Here is a 6,000-nt window from a genome sequence, read left to right as displayed (position 1 = left end):
GTCAAATGTTTTTTCAGCATCTGTTGAGATGATCATGTGTTTTTTGTCCTTCTTTCTGTTAATGTGATCTATGATATTAATTGATTTAAAATATTGTACCATCCTTGCATCTCTGAAATAAATCCTACTTGGTTATGATGGATGATCTTTTTGACGTATTTTGAATTTGGTTTGCTAATATTTTTACTGAGTTTTTTTGCATTTATGTTCATCAGGCATATTGGTCTATAATTTTCTTTTTTTGTGGTATCTTTGTCTGGTTTTGGTATTAGAGTGATACTGGCCTCAGAATGAGTTTGGAAGTATTCCTTCCTCCTCTACTTTTTGGAATACTTTAAGAGGGGATGGGTATCAGCTTTTTCTTTTTTGTATCATTAATCTAAAATGATATGAGGAACATTATGCTTACTAGACTCCCCCCATCACCAAGTCCCCCCCACATACCCCATTACAGTCACTGTCCATCAGCAGAGTAAGATGCTATAGAATCACTACATCTTCTCTGTTTTGTACAACCCTCCCCATGCCCTGCCCCTCCTACATTATGTGTGGTAATCATAATGCCCCCTTTTCCCCTTATCCCTCCCTTCACACCCATCCTCCCCAGTCCCTTTCCCTTTGGTAACTGTTAGGCCATTCTTGGGTTCTGTGATTCTGTTGCTGTTTTGTTCCTTCAGTTTTTCTTTATTCTTATACTCCACATATGAGTGAAATCATTTGGTACTTGTCTTCCTCTGCCTGGCTTATTTCACTGAGCATAATACCCTCTAGCTCCATCCATATTGTTGCAAATGGTAGGATTCGTTTTCTTCTTATGGCTGAATAATAGTCCATTGTGTATATGTACCACATCTTCTTTATCCATTTATCTACTGATGGACATTTAGGTTGCTTCCATATCTTCGCTATTGTAAATAGTGCTGCAATAAACATAGGGGTGCATATGTCTTTTTCAAACTAGGCTGCTGCATTCTTAGGGTAAATTCCTAGGAGTAGAATTCCTGGGTCAAATAGTATTTCTATTTTGAGTTTTTTGAGGAACCTCCATACTGCTTTCCACAATGGTTGAACTAATTTACATTCGCACCAGCAATGTAGGAGGGTTCCCCTTTCTCCACATCCTTGCCAACATTTGCTGTTTGTCTTTTGGATGGTGGCGATCCTTACTGGTGTGAGGTGATATCTCAATTTGGTTTCAATTTGCATTTCTATGATGATTAGCGATGTGGAGCATCTTTTCATGTGTCTGTTGGCCATCTGAATTTCTTCCTTGGAGAAGTGTCTGTTCAGATCCTGTGCCCATTTTTTAATTGGATTATTTGCTTTTTGTTTGTTGAGGTGTGTGAGCTCTTTATATATTTCAGATGTCAACCCTTTATCGGATCTGTCATTTATGAATATATTCTCCCATACTGTAGGATGCCTTTTTGTTTTATTGGTGGTGTCCTTTGCTGTAGAAGCTTTTCAGCTTGATATAGTCCCACTTGTCCATTTTTGTTTTTGTTTCCCTTGCCCGGGGAGATATGTTCATGAAGAAGTCACTCATGTTTATGTCCATGAGATTTTTGCCTATGTTTTTTCTAAGAGTTTTATGGTATCAGCTCTTTTTTAAATGTTTGGTAGAATTCAGCTGTGAAGCCATCTGGATATGGAGTTTTGTTTTGGTAATTTTTTTTATTACTAATTATATATTTCATTGCTGGTAATTGGTCTGTTCACTTTGTTTCTTCTTGGGTCAGTTCTGGAAGATTGTATTTTTCAAGAAAACTGTCTACTTCTTCTAGGTTGTCCAATTTATTGGCATATAATTTTTCAGTGGTTTCTAATAATTATTTTTATTTCTGTGGTGTTTGTAGTGATTTTTCCTTTCTCATCTCTGATTCTGTTTATGTGTGTACACCCTCTTTTTTTGTTGATAAATCTTGCTAAGGGTTTATCTATTTTGTTTTCTCAAAGAATCAGCTCCTGGTTTCACTGATTTTTCTGTTGTTTTATTCTTCTCTATTTCTGCTCTGATCTTTACTATGTCCCTCCTACTAACTTTGGGCTTCACTTGTTCTTCTTTTTCTCATTTGTGAATTTAGACTATTTGGGACTGTTCCTGTTTTCTGAGGCAAGTCTGTAGTGCTATATACTTTCCTCTTAGAGCTGCCTTTGCTGCATTCCACAGGTTTTGGGCTGTTGAGTTTTTGTTTTCATTTTTCTCCGTGTATTGCTTGATTTGTTTTAATTTTGTCATTGATCCTGATTATTTAGAAGCATATTGTTTAGCCTCCATGTATTCATAGGCTTTTATGTTTTCTTTGTGTAATTTATTTCTATTTTCATTTAAACAACTCAATCTTAAAGAACCAATGAGTCTAAGAAGAAATTACAAGGGGACTTAGAAAATACCTTGAGACTAATGAAAATGAAAACAGAATTTATGGTATATGCAAGAGCAGTATTAAGATGGACTTTATAGCTGTAAAAACACCCATTAAAAAAGGAAGAAAGATCTCAAATTAATAACCAAACTTTAAACCTTGAACTAGAAAAAGAAGAACAAACTAAAGCTAGTAGAATAAAATAATAAAGAGTAGAGTGGAAATAGGAGAATAACTCAAATTCCTAAAATCAGAAATGGAAGTAGGTACATTTCTACCTATTTTACAAAAATAATGATTTTAAGAGAATACCATGAACAATTGTATCTCATCAAATTAACATTGATGGAATGGATAAATTACCAGAAACATACAATCTACCAAAGGCAACTCATGAAGAAATAGAAAAACTAATAACCTATATCTAATAAGATTTCATCAGTAATCAGAAACCTCCAACAAAGAAAATCCTAGAACCAGATGGCTCCACTGGTGAATTCTACCAAGCAATGGAAAAGGACTTGATCCTTTGCAAACTCTTCCAAAGAGTAAAAGCAGAGAGAATACTTCCTAACTCATTCTATGAGGCCAGGATTACCCTAATACTAAGACCAAAGACACTATAAAGAAAAAAACAAAACTAAAGACCAATATCCCATAAGAATATTGATGCAAAAATCCTCAACAAAATCCTAGCAAACTGAATTCAGCATTATACAATTCATAAATGCATCAAATTAACATGTACGTTTTAAATTTACATTACATCAAATGTTTTAAATAAATAACAGTACATTAAAAGGATTATTCACCATGAGCAATGGTATTCCTTAGAATGTAAAATATTGTTCAACTTACAAAAACTAAGCACTGTAATACACAGTGATAGAATGAAGGGAAAAAAACACGATTATTTCAATTGATGCAGTAAATGTATTTGACAAAACTTAACACCCTTTCATGATAAAACCACTCAGTAAGCTAAGTATAAAAAGGAACTTCTTCAACATGATAAAAAAAAAAGCCAAATATGAAAAACCCTGAGAGCTTTCCCTTTAAGATCAAGAAAAGACAAGGGAGCCTGCTTTCTGCCCTTCTATTCAACACAGTATTGAAGGTTCTGGCTAGAGCAATTAAGCAAGAAAAAGAAATAAAAAGCATCCAAATTGGAAAGAAAGAAGTAAAATTATCTTTTCACAGCTGTGATCTTACATGTAGAAAACCTGAAGGTTACACACACACACACACACACACAGAGCTACTAAATGAATTCAGCAAAGTTCGAAAAGACAAAACCAACAAAGATCATTTGCATTTTCTACACATTAGCAACGAACAATCTGAAATGTAAATTAAGAAAACAATTCAATTTACAATACAGCAAATACAACAAAATACTTAAGTTTAACCGAGGAGACTTGTACATTGAAAACTACAAAACATTGCTGAAAAAAATTAAAGAAATTTAAAGAAATGGAAAGACATCTCATGTTCATAGATTGGCAAACCTAATATTATTAAGGTGACAATACTATATCCAAAGTAATCCACAGATTCAGTGCAATCCCTACTAGTGTTTTCCCTGTATAGAAAACTCATCCTAAAATTCATATGTAATCTCAAAGGGCCCCAAATAGCCAAAGCAATCTTGAAAAAGAACAAATTTGGAAGACTCACATTTCCTCATTTCAAAACTTACCATAAAGCTAGATCAATCAAAACAGTGTGGTACTGGAATAAGGACAGATATACATACCAATGGAATAAAAGAGAGCCCAGAAATAAACTCACATATATGGCCAATGAGTTTCAACAAAGGTGTAAAAAACACTCAGTGGGAAAGGACAGTTTTCAACAAGTGATACTGGGAACTGGATACCCATATGCAAAAGAATAAAATTGGATTCTTACCTTACCATTTACAAAATTAACTCAAAATGGGCCAAAGACCTAAATGTAAGAACTAAAGATATAACTCTGAGAAGAAACATAGGGGAAAATCTTCATGACATTAAATTTAGCAATGATTTCTTGTATATGAAACTAAAAGTGCATATGACTAAAGGAAAAATAAACTAGACTCCAACAAAAATTTAAAACTTTTGTGCATTAAAGGACACTACTAAAAGTTAAAGACAACCTACAGAATGGTAGAATGTATTTATAAATCATGTATCTGGTAAGGGATTAATAAAACTCAACAACAAAAAACAATTTAAAAATGGGTGAAGGACTTGAGACATTTCTCTAAATAAGGTATACAAATGACCAATAAGCACATGAAAAGATACTTACTAGTCACCAGGGAAATGCAAATCAAACCACAATGAAATAACACTTAACTAGGATGGCTATTATCGATAAAATGGAAAATAGTGTTGGTAAGGATATGGAAAAATTGGAAAACTTGAGCAGTCCTAGTGGTAATGTGAAGTAATGCAGCCATCATGAAAAATTTTGGTGGTTCCTCAAAAGGTTATATATAGAATTACCAAATGATCCAGCAATTCCACTTCCAGGTAAATACCCAAAAGAATTAAAAGCAGAGACTTAACCAGGTACTTGTAAACCAATGATTCATAGCAGCATTATTCACAATAGCTAAGTGTGGAAACAACCCAATGTCCATCAAGATGAATGCATAAATAAGAATGTGGCATGTGTATACAATAAAATATTATTCAGCCATAAAAAGGAATTAATTTGGACACATGCTACAACATGGATGTCCTTTGAAAACAAGTGAAATTAGGCACAAAAGTATCTTTTATGATTCCACTTATATGAGGTACCTAGAACAGACAAATTCATAGACACAAAGTAGAATAGAGGGCATCAAGCATTGGAAGGAGAGGGAATAGTGAGTTGTTTAATAGGTCTTAGATAACGAAAAAGTTCTAGGTATGTTGGTGATAATTCACATTGTGAATGTATTTAATGCCACAAAATCATACACTTAATGGTTGAAATGGTAAATTTTATGTATATATATTTTGCCCCCTAAAAATACTTGGAGTATGGTAACCAGACTCTATGATGGCCCCCAGTGATACCTGCCTCCTGGTATTCATACTTTTGTGTAATCCCCTTCTATTGTATACCAGCTGTATAGTGACACTTCTAACAAATAGTGCACGTCTAGGTCATCTAAGAAATTGTGGCATCCCTTTCTTTCTTTCTTTTGGATCATTCATTTGGGGAAAGCCATTTACTATGTTGTGAAGAGCATGGACAGGTTCATACAGCAACTGAGCGAGCACCTGTCAGTAGTGCTTGTCAATAGCCTGATCTTCCAGTTATCAAGCTCAGCTGACTTCAGCCCTAGGTTAACATCCTAACTGTACCCTTTTAAGAGGTCCTGAACCATCACACTCAGCTAAACTGCTCCTCGATTTCTGACCCTCAGATACTGTTGTGATACCTGGTTGTTTTAAGCTGTTAAATTTTGGAGTAATTTGTTATGCAGTAGCAGCTACTAATGCCAGGGTGTGGTGAGGTTGTGAGGGAGAGGTAAGGGAAAGATGTTAAGGAGTCCAAGTTTCATGAAATAGAATAACCACAAAATGCTAGTATGTTCATCTCCTGAAATACTGCATAAATTTCTCATTTTAAAAGATTTCAAGTTAGTCACTTA

The sequence above is a fragment of the Manis pentadactyla genome, chromosome 1 (genome assembly GCF_030020395.1).
Source record: "Manis pentadactyla isolate mManPen7 chromosome 1, mManPen7.hap1, whole genome shotgun sequence".
NCBI classification, from domain to species: domain Eukaryota; kingdom Metazoa; phylum Chordata; class Mammalia; order Pholidota; family Manidae; genus Manis; species Manis pentadactyla.
This window is presented reverse-complemented; position numbering follows the sequence as displayed.